Below are 11,880 nucleotides of genomic sequence, written 5' to 3' on the forward strand. Positions count from 1 at the left end.
GTGCAGTAAGCTACACCGATGTGGAAAACCTTTCCAGCATTTAAAGGTGCTTCATTTTTTCCTGGATCATGTCCATTGTTTTGGTCACATTTGCCCCATACATTTGAAGCACTACGATACCGTTTTAACAGTTATCATTTCCCCAAAGAATGCTGGGAAGTGTAGTTTGTTAAGGATGCTGAGAGTTGCTAAGAGACCCCTGTTCCTCTCACAGAGCTACAGTTCTCAGAGTAGTTTAACAATCAATCCCTCTTCCCAGGGGACTGTAGCTGTGAGGCACATAGGAACTGAGGCCTGTCCTGTGGTGGTTATTATTTAACTGAGAGTGAACTATGTGGTGTAGAACCATTCACAGTACAACAAACATCATTCTGTGTTCTCCTTCTGACCTACTAACTGCCATTGCATATCACTTAAGGCATACCCTCCAAGTGTCCCTATTTTCTAGGGCCAGTCCTGGATTTACAGAAGCCATCCTGGTATCTGATTTGATTCTGGAATTTGCCTTTCCTTAGGACATCCCTATTTTGATAAGAGAAATGTTGGACGGTATGGCATTATGCAACCCTGAACAAAGGAGATAAGTAACTATATAACCTTTAGAAGACATCTGAAGGCAGCCCTGTATAGGGAAGTTTTTTTTAAAGTTTAATGTCCTGGTGGCACCCAGCTCTCTTTTCTTCAGAAATCTTCATCTGCATCCAGTCTTGCAGATCATGCTGCCTGCAGCAACATTCGGCTTGGATGTTTCATCGCCATTTAAAACTCAGCACAATACAGAGCAAACTTCTCATCTGTCACAGAAATGGGCTTTCTCACTGCTGATGCCGGTGTTGTGGAATTCCCTCCTGGCTAAAATAAAAGAGGCCCAATCTGTGTTGGTATTCCATTGGATCATGTAAACACACCTGTTAAGGCAGGCATTCTCCTGAATTGAACTCCTGATTTTATTGTTTTAGTTTTGTGCTATTAGTTTATATATATACTAGCTGGCCCTGCACACGTTGCTGTGCGTTAGTCTGTGAAATGGATCCCCCTGAGCCTCAGAGTCCCCCTGAGTCAAGGCGAGACACTGTGGAGAGGGCAGGTTTCATCCCTGTGTCTCCCCCCCCCCCGTTCTGACCCATTACGTATCCCTGCCCTCTATTGCCCCCCCCCACCTCCACTTGGCCTAGTCTGGAAAGCGGCCTAGTCTGCAAAGCCGAGGGGAGATATTGTAAATGGGGTGGGGGGTGGCCACTGCAAATATCTGAGGACTTAAACTGGGGAGAGAAAGTACATGGTTGGTTTTTTTAATAATAAAAAAAAGACACAGAGGCTTACAATCAGTTGTTTCTCCTAAAATAAGACATACCCATAAAATAAGCCATAGCAGGATTTCTAAGCATTACACAATTCCCACTAAATTATAAAGCGAAAACCCCTCGCTGTGCCCCCTGCCAGGCGTTTATTAATGCAGCTGCCGGGAGAGGCTTTGGGCTTGGGGTGGAATGGCTGTTTCGGTGGTTGTTGGACAGTTGCTCCCCCTACCCTACGTCAGCCCATGTCCCATTTGGGCTTCTCCTCCCCCCTACCTCCCACCCAGGGCTCCATTTGGGATAGTATTTAAAGGGCTGTAGAGCTGAGGCCTAGTCTGTAAAATGGAGCCAAGGCCTCCTGTTTTACAGGATCTCGTGGCGGAGGCGGGGTTTGTGGGTTATCTTAACCCCCCCCCCCCGGGCCTAGTGGAGGCCTAGCAGCCTGGCAGGGCCTAGGGGTTTGATAATGGCCGACTTTCAGTTGCTTGGTTGATGATGTCATTTGATTTGTGGGTGTGGCTTAGATTTCACAGGAAGGGAGGGAGTGTACTGTGGGAGGAATTCCACTTGAGGGCGCTGTTTGACTTGGTGGAAAAGCGGCTCAAATCCTGCCAAGGTGTGTGATTTGAGGTTTTTCATGTCCCCTACAACCCTCGGGGAGTGGCCTGGATCGCTGTGTCAAAATTTCAGGACGATCGGTCAAGCGGTTACGGAGAACATAGCGGCCGTCAATTTCAAGATTTTTACATTTTTATATATATAGATATATAATTAAGGGTGCCTTAATGCCCCAATGGATTTTCCATTGTTTCATTTAATTATGCATTGATTTTGCAGTTGCAAACCACTTTGAAGCTATTTGCTAAATACACAAATAAAATATTGCTCATTTTCATTCATGGACAGTGTCTCCATTCACCTTATTGAAGTAGGAGCATTGTGATGCATCCTTCCTTTTCTTTTTCTTGCCATATTTGATCCTGAAACAAATTGTTTGACAACTCTGGTTCACGTTATATAAAAAATAAGCTATATAAAAAAATACAAATTATTTTTAAAATGAAAACTATACCTACAAACCCTAAAAGCTATTAAAAACCATTCAAATAGGTGTACAATTGTCTTCAATATATTAGGCTCTCATCAAAGATGTTCATAGCCTTGACAGTAAAGGAATTATTCATCAGTTCCAAGAAACAGTTAATATGTTTGATCTTGGTCTTTCCTTGCTATTCCCAAAGGAGATGGAATTAAATGGAATGCAGGAAAGCTATGTTGATTTGGCTCAGTAGTGAGCTCAGAGCTCAGAAGGTAAAGGAAGACAAGTAAAATACGCTGCGGCTAGCATTAAAATCCTATATAATAATGTCCATGTTGTCCCTGCGTCCAGATGTCCCGTGTGTCCCTGGGTCACTGCGCATGTGCCCCAGGGATACAGGGATTGGACAGCAGAGACTGCGCGCGCGCACTCTCCCCCCACTCTGCCTCCTCCAACCGCCGCTCCCGCCGGGGTGGAGGCCGGCGAAGGCCTCCTCACAACCCTCCCTGGCCGTGAGGAGCGGCGGTTGGAGGAGGCGGGGGGGGGAGAGTGCGCGCGTCCTTCCTGTCGGCGGCTGGGGGAGAGGAAGGAAGGAGGAGAAAGCGCCGCTTTCTCCTCCTCCGTTCCTGTCCCCCTGCCGCCGACAGCAAGGACGGGTCCCAGGGTTCGGAGAAGCGCTGCGCAAGCGCTTCTCCGAACCCTGGGATGTCTGCTTCCTGTCGGCGGCTGCGGGAGAGGAACGGAGAAGGAGAAAGCAGCGCTTTCTCCTCCTCCGTTCCTGTCCCCCTGCCGCCGACAGCAAGGACGGGTCCCAGGGTTCGGAGAAGCGCTGCGCAAGCGCTTCTCCGAACCATGGGATGTCTGCTTCCTGTCGGCGGCTGCGGGAGAGGAACGGAGGAGGAGAAAGCAGCGCTTTCTCCTCCTTCGTTCCTGTCCCCCTGCCGCCGATAGCAAGGACAGGTCCCAGGGTTCAGAGAAGCGCTGTGCAAGCGCTTCTCCGAACTCTGGGATGTCTGCTTCCTGTCGGTGGCTGCAGGAGAGGAACGGAGGAGGAGAAAGCAGCGCTTTCTCCTCCTTCGTTCCTGTCCCCCTGCCGCTGACAGCAAGGACAGGTCCCAGGGTTCGAAGAAGCGCTGCGCAAGCGCTTCTCCGAACCCTGGGAGTTCTGCTTCCTGTCGGCGGCTGCGGGAGAGGAACGGAGGAGGAGAAAGCAGCGCTTTCTCCTCCTCCGTTCCTGTCCCCCTGCCGCCGACAACAATGACAGGTCCCAGGGTTCGGAGAAGCGCTGTGCAAGCGCTTCTCCGAACCCTGGGAGGTGTCCTTGCTGTCGGCGGCTGCGGGAGAGGAACGGAGGAGGAGAAAGCAGCGCTTTCTCCTCCTCCGTTCCTGTCCCCTTGCCGCCGACAGCAATGACAGGTCCCAGGGTTCGGAGAAGCGCTGCGCAAGCGCTTCTCCGAACCCCAGGATGTTCTAGAGCCCGTTATTGAACGGGCTGAAATACACTAGTACATATATATCTTAAAGCAGTGGGCAACCTGTGGCCATCTGGATGTTGTTGGACTCTGGCTCCTGTGGCAGATTAGTGCCTGCTGAGGATTCCGGTGCGTTGGGAGTTAAACTATCCCTCCAATGATAGGCAGTTCTCCAGGAGGCGGTACTAGTCTGTGTTTGAAAACAAAAGAGGGATAACGGTTAGTAGGAGTCAGTTGGTGGGAGAGGAGTTGGTTGGGGAAGGTGGAGAGTGAGATAGTGGGGAGTGGGAGGTTAGGTTTTGGAAGGATGAAATGCTCTAATAAGACTGTGTCCAATAATGAAAGGAATGCACTATAAGTTACCAGTGAAATCCATGTTCTCAAGTTAATAAATAAAGTTAAATGTGCTTAAACATTAATTACTCCAGCAGTGTGTCAGTTCCTCTAGTTGTGTGACTAAGAAGAGAACCAAGCTTCCCTGGGGTCAGGAAAGGAAGCTAGTTCAAAGTACTTCTGACAAACTAAGGGCTGGTCAGTGAAGCCAAGAAAATCACAAAGTGGCCCAAGGGAGAGGCTAACCAGAGCAGTAGGGATCCATGAGAGGGAAAACCCCACTGGTAGTAAGGTGGTGAGAGGCTTTGGATAAAGTGCCCTGAGGTAACCTAGAGCCAAGCCCTATCTTTTGTGAAACTGGGGGTTTAATCCGTTTTTGCTGAAAGCACAGTGGGAACCACTGTCTGGGGGTTAGAGACTCGTGGTCCTTCACAGCTCCCATCAACCCCAGCCAGCATGGCCAATGGTCAGGGGTAGCGGGAACCAGCAGTGGAGAGCTAACACTTAACCATCTCTGACTTAAGGTGAAGATAGCTCTAGAAACTATAAACAATGCAGATAGTGTGAGTTGCGCTTCGTCTATTCACACTTCTTGTCTGCTTCCACAGGCTTCCATATATCTTTATGTTTTGTAAGGAACTATGAGGATGAGAATCCTGTGGAGGACTGGAATTTTCAGGGTTGTTTTTAGCAATGTACAAAATAGATGCAGGCATTGTTTATACCGTATAGTTTGCAACATAATTAATACTATGCATATACTAACAAGGTCTAAGTGGTTTGACATGTGATCTTGAGGGAAATGACTATTACTATATTTATATGCATTTATAGCCTAGTTATCACCATATGGTTCCCAGGCAGATTACAAACACGTAAAAGACGGCCTGCTGTTTTCCTCCATGGGAGAATTTTCACCTTGTGTTGTGGTCTTTATAAACCCATGACCTACTCATTCAGAACCTTCTACAGAAAGCCAGTTCCAATTTGTACTAGTGTAAATAATCCACTGTTCAGCTGTCTCCAGCGACCATGAGATCCTTTCCCTACCTTTAACTGATATGCCAGCTGTAAATTATCCAGGATCAAGATAGCTTGGCAACAGCGAATCACACATTGATAACTTCTAGGCTTGATTTCTGTAACCTGCTTTATGTGGGACCGCCCTTGAAGCTTCAGCTAGTGCCAAAGAGTCAAGGCGCATGGTTGCTCTTTTTGGCAACCTATCAGCAACGGAAAGCATTGCATTGGCTGCCAATTTTCTCCCAAGCTAGATTCAAGCGTTTAATACAGTATTTCTGTACAAATCCCTATATGGTTCTGGACTAGGGCATCTGAGAAGTTCTTTTTCCTACTAACAGGCTGCACGTAGTAAATCTGTGATAGAAGATTTCTATCTTCATGGTACTATCGGTCCCTGTTAGGACAGTATGCTGTGACTTGAGCATGTTTTTAGCACTGTGGCTCCAATTCGCAGCACTGCTTTATATTTTGACATTGGTTGAAAAGTTTTCTTTTCTCCCAAATTAGTCAATGTGTTTCCCCCCCCTGCTCTTACATCAGGAACAATCCACACATGAGCTGCAGAGAGGCAGTCGCTTCAGGGCAGCAGACTCCAGATAGCTGTGAGGGATGTTGGTGGGGGCATGATCCGAGAATGCCACTCCTGCTAGTCCCGTGACCTGCCTGCTTGCCTGCTGCCCAGCCTCCTTTTACTCCCTGGGCTGCCTACATGTGACCGTGCCTACAGAGGAGGGTGCGGCAATTGCAGGTGAGGGTGGGTTGGCATCTTCAGTTTTGCCTCAACTGGCAAAATGTCCCAGGCCAGTCCTGTTGGTCTACATGTCCTTAACATTGTTTTTAAGATTTGTGTGAGGTTCTATATTCTTTAGTTCTGTGTTGTAGAATGTACAACAGTTTATCATTTTGAAATAAACAAATAACAGGCACACTGAATAACCCATTAATTATAATCCAAACTAATTTATAATCCAAATTGCTTTAATCCAAATTATTATAATCCAAATTGTCCAACTTCAAACTGATATGTAATATACTTCCATACGACGAAGGTAGTCAACTTATTTCCTGGCAGGCAGGAAAATCTGAGAGATTTCTCCCCCAGTGCAGACAGAAAGTTCTCCTGCTTAGCTTCGGTTTTATGCCACCAAGTTCCAGGGTTTCTTAATTTTAATGTTCATATCTCTTTTTCCAATGCTTTTATCTTTCACTCTGCCAAATCTTGCCAGTACTTCACTGCACAGCTCAGTCTTTTTCCAACTGTCAAATTGTATCTCTTAAATTCCCCTAACAGGGCAAACAGGCTATATTGTTCCTAAAAAGTATCCAAAAGAAAGGGAATCTTTGGAGTCCTTAAGCTGATAAAAAGTTTCCACTGGCTGTCACTGTTACTCCACTCCCATTCACAAAAAAGGAGTCCTTGCAGAAACGGAAGCTGACTTCCTGTTTTGCTTCTGTTTTGCCAAATTAGTTATTTTAAAATTTAAATCTTTTTCCTCTTACCTTGCTTCATTTGGCTTTAATTTCTAATAGGAAATCCGCTGCTTGCAGTGGCAACAAAAAGGCTTCCAGCTATTGAGTGTGATGGAGCCGAGAGCGGACTCAAGCCCCTTCCCTTCCTTCCCCACAAAAACAATCGCAGAGAGATCGGAGGGGTGAGTTCCAATGCTCAACTGGACCCCTGGGGTCCCCACTCCTCCGTGTGGTGGGGGTTCTGGGGTGCGCTTAGCCCTAGCACCACCCTCGAAGCTCTAACAGCTTTACCCATGCCGTCTTCTCAGAGACCCGGCACGAAACACGTCACCATTCCTCCGCAGTGGACCGGAAGTTTCCAAAACTTTCCTAAATTCTAAGGATCAGTGGGGTAAATGCTGGCATTTCTCTGTTCCATATTAACTAGGATCTTACTACAAACCAAATATTAAAGGAAAGAAATGACAAGATAAGAGCCATTTTTCATAAATGGCTTAGATGGTACACCAGTGATGAAACTACAGAAGATCATTCATAGGCTTCTTCACACAATGAACACAGGTAGAAGCTGTCTCTTTCACATTTGTAGCCCCAACCTCATTGTAACACTGGATCCAGTTTCAGACTTATACACACTTGACCAAAGCCTGAAGGGAAAGCCTGGGCATGTACACTTCTGTGTATATCCCTTCTCTCACAGGACCAGATGTTTAGAAATCTGTGGGCTCTGACCTTATGATGACTTTTTAAATGTTAGGCAAACTCATAAAGAGGAAAAGCTCCAAACCGGAACGTCCAGATTTTTGTATTTTTTATGCTGCAAACTTCCCTGAGATCTTCCAATGAAGGAAGGTATACAAATTTAATAAATAAAATAGATAATAATATAAACAGGAAGTGTAGCTCTTTCATGGAAGCTTTCAATTGCCATTAGTTGCAACTGCCTCAGGGTTCCCCCCATTCATTGATTACTTGCTCTAGAACAAGAGGGAATGCAGAAAATACAAATTCTAAAAACAGTTAAAACCTTCCTACAAGCTCTTAGAACATTTAATGTATACTAATTTACTTGTTTTCTTTCTTTCTTTCTTTTGACCAATATTTTTTTATTGATTTCTTTTTTCAAATTTTAACAATATATACAACACATAATTGACAACTATACACTATATAGCTTTCCCCAGCTCTGACTTCCCTCCTCCCCGCAGCAGGTAAATTAATTCAATCTTCTCGTGTATTGTTCAATTTTACTTAAAAACAAAGATATAGGATTTATCTCATAACTGCCAGCGTTTTCGTTCCTTTATAATTCTCTTTAGCATAGTCTACAAATTTACTCCACTCTTTATGAAATTTCTCATCATCCTGGTCCTGGATTCTGTGGTTCAGTTTGGCCATTTCCATAAAATCAAGCAACTTCGTTCGCCACTCTGATATTGAAGGTATCTGTATCTGGATTTCTGTATTTTAATATTTTGTTGGAAGCCGCCCAGAGTGGCTGGGGGAACCTGGTCAGATGGGCGGGGTATAAATAATATATTACTACTACTACTACTACTACTACTACTATTTATTATCTCTTGTGATTTCCACTTTGGGGCAATTAGTGTTCTGGCCACCACAGTGGCATACATGAAGAACCTTTGGTCTGATTTTGCAATCTCTTTATCCATCAGCCCCAATAAGAAGGCTTCAGATTTTTGGGGGAAAGTGTACCTAAATATCCTTTTTAATTCAACAACAACAACAACAACAACAAATCCGTTTATTGTGAGGACCATGCCTGTACACAAATAACAACACAACAATAATTAAAAATATTAAATGATTAAGAAAAATAATTAAAAATATTAAAATTCATTGCATGCTATCCCAACAAAACCTTCATCCCACAAAACAGGAAGAGAAGGAAGACAAGCAACGAGTTAAACAGATGATGAAGGGGTCTTTACATTGTCATCCATAAATCTTTCCCTGGCTTTCATGGCCTTCATCACAAAAACCGCTACCGCATGGGTAATATGTGGGTTTGCATCAACTAACAAAAATTTTACTCTATCTTCAGGATTGATTATAGAGTTGGGTATAATTTGCAGCATTGCATCTCTAAAGCCTGAGTAAATGGGGCAATAGAGGAGGTAATGTGTAAGATCCTCTTTAATTTTCATAAGGCAAGGGCATAAACAATGTTCTACTGGGGTTTTTGTGAATCTACTGGTCAGATATGCAGTTGGCAATGTTTGAAACTGTGCCATAGTAAAAGCTCTCCGAAGGGTGGGATCAGTGATCTCCACCAAGTAGTTGGCACAGATTTTGACTGCTTTTACTCGGGGAAACCAGTAGAAAAACCCAGAGTTTTTTTATCTTCGTGGTGTCCAAAAAGGCGTCTTTTTCAAAAATCCATTCCCGAACTTTATCAGGGCTCCACAGTTTGAGAGTATTAAACTCAGGTAGATTGTATCTGGATAGAATATCTAATAGGTTTTGACGCCAAGTAGTATTATGTTGTAAAGATACAAAGGCTTGCTTAGCCAATAAGGTGTTTGAGGCATCTGCGAGGTTGGTGAAAAAACGCAGAAATCTTAAGTGGGCCCTGGCAGACACAGAAGGTAATCCTACTTCCACTCTTAGGAAAGCTGCCGGAGTAGTCTGAGGGAGGCCTAGAATTCTTCTGAGATAAAAAATTTGGAAGATTTCAAGCCGTTCTAGCAGCTTCTGATTCCATCCCCAGAGTTCTACCCCATATAGCATCTGGGGAATCACTTTTCCAACAAAAGCTTTTAGTGCCGGGATCACCAGTTGCCCTCCCCTCGTATAAAAGAAGCTGAGCAAAGCACCAATTGTCCTACGTGTTAGAAGGGTTACAGCCTTGACATGGGCATGCCAGCTAGATGTAGCTTGGAAAGTAATACCAAGATATTTTTAAAAAGGACACTGTTCAATTATGTGTTCATCTAAAGACCATCTAAATGTGTGGCAAGCTCTAGTAAACACCACGATTTTTGTTTTGTCATAATTTATCTTTAGAGAGTTTTGGGAACAATAAACTGCGAGCCCCTCCAGCATGCTGTGTAGGCCCCTTCGAGTAAGTGCCATGACAGCCATGTCGTCAGCATATAGCAATATATTCAGATGTTTGCCTTCCAGGGCAGGAGCTGATGACTTGTACTTCGCCATATGTTGAACAATGTCGTTTATATAAAAATTAAATAGGAACGGTGCTAACAAACAACCCTGTTTAACCCCTTTCCCCAGTGGCAGTGGGTCAGTATAGTTGCCTGACATCCCGGTTCTGATTTTGACTGTGGTATCTGTATGTAACTCTCTAAGTATTTTGAGAAGTCGTCTGTCAATGTCTGTTTCATATAGTTTTTGCCATAGTTTGTCCCTACAGATTGAATCAAAGGCAGATGTAAGATCTACAAAAGCCACGAAAAGCTTGCTCTTATGTACCTTTGTATACTTGTCTATCATTGTCTGTAGTACCATACAATGACCTGTTGTGCTGTGGCCCTTTCTAAACCCTGCCTGTTCCGGATTAAACAAGTTAGAGTGGTCAGCCCAGTCAACCAGTTTGTTTAGCAGGTAGCGAGTATAGAGTTTGTATGCGATGTCCAGGAGACTTATGGGGCGATAGTTTGACGGGTCTTGGGTGTCTCCCTTCTTATAAATGGGGGCTACCAGACTCAGTTTCCAGTTTGCCGGGATTCTGCATGATTATTTATTACAGTAAAAAGTTGGGCCAAAGTAGCGGCCCACCACTGGGCATTTAGTTTAAACACCTCCGGGGGAATCATATCCTCACCGGGAGCTTTACCATTCTTGAGTGTTTTAATTAGCTGTAAACATTCTAATTCGGTAACAAGATCCCAGTCCATTAACAGATCGGTTTTAAGAGGAGGAAACTGACTCGGCTTAACACTGTATGGAGCTGTATAGAGCTGGGGAAAATGTTGGTACCATAAGTTAGATGAGATACTGTTGGTTACAATTTTCCCTTTGGGTGAAACTCCCTGAGCAATTATTTCCCAGAATTTTTTGTCGTCCCGCAATTTAATCGCTTTGTCAAGTGCCTCCCATTGTTCCTTCCTGTAGAGGGATTTCTTAAGTTTTAGAGTATTTTTATAATGAGAACGGCACCTGTGAAGGTTCACCATGGAGTTCAGAGTCCCTTCCTGTTTTACCTTATTTTGTAGTTTCCTGAGCAAGGATCTTAAGTTCCTACAGTCTTTGTCGAACCAGGCCCTCGAATTGTTTTGTTGTTTGGGAGGATTGGAGTTCGTGAGTAGTGGGAAGAGCGACTCTGAGACCCGCTGGAATGTTGAGAAGGGGTCAGAATTAAATAAAATACACTGGTCTCTCAAGGCCAATAAATCTGATGAGTGTAAGCATTGTTTGATTTTAGATTCCAGATCGCTGTTCCATTTACGCCTACGGGGGGGCAGAATTGGAGGTAGGTCTGTGCAGTGATGGAGTTGCGGTTCCTCCAAACCAAGGGGAATTAAGGAGATTGCTATAGGGAGATGATCACTCTCAGTTCTATTGAAAGTGCTGAAGCCCTGTGACCTCTCCAAAAGTTTTGGGGAGACCAGGATATAATCAATAACACTCGCACCCCTAGGCCCAAGGAAAGAAAAGAAACCCCCTGACCTATCCATATAGGTACCATGCAGACTATACAAATTGTATTTGAAGGCAGTCTCCATTAGTGTAATGCCTGCCTTATTCAAGACCTTATCGTCAGAGGACCAGGGAATAAACCAATCTGCCTCTGGCAGGAACTGAGATTTGGAGCAGTACATGTTAATGTCATTTCCTATCCTGGCGTTGAAATCACCGGCCAGCAGGATATCCATGCCAGGGAGTTCTAGTTCGGCCTTCTCCAAGCATAGCTCTAGATCTTCCCAGGTTTGTGACGACTGGGGAGGGGTGCCTATGGGAGGGATATATATGTTAAAGCAAAGGAAATCTCCTCCTTCACTGCTAGAAATGAGTAAGATTTGTAAATTGTTACTCTTCACCCACTGCTGTTGCTGGACCTTGCACTTTAGCTTGGTTGAAACAAAAGTGACTAAACCGCCACTAGGTCGGCCCCGGATATTTGGTTTTATCGCAGGGGTAACAAAGGCTTCGTATCCCTGTAAAGAAGGGACATGGGGATCTAGACACCATGTCTCCTGTAGACATATAACCTGAAATTTTGTAAGAAAATCCAGAAGGTCGACGTCACCCTGCTTAGATAACC

The sequence above is a fragment of the Zootoca vivipara genome, chromosome 5 (assembly GCF_965207765.1).
Source record: "Zootoca vivipara chromosome 5, rZooViv2.hap1.1, whole genome shotgun sequence".
NCBI lineage: Eukaryota > Metazoa > Chordata > Lepidosauria > Squamata > Lacertidae > Zootoca > Zootoca vivipara.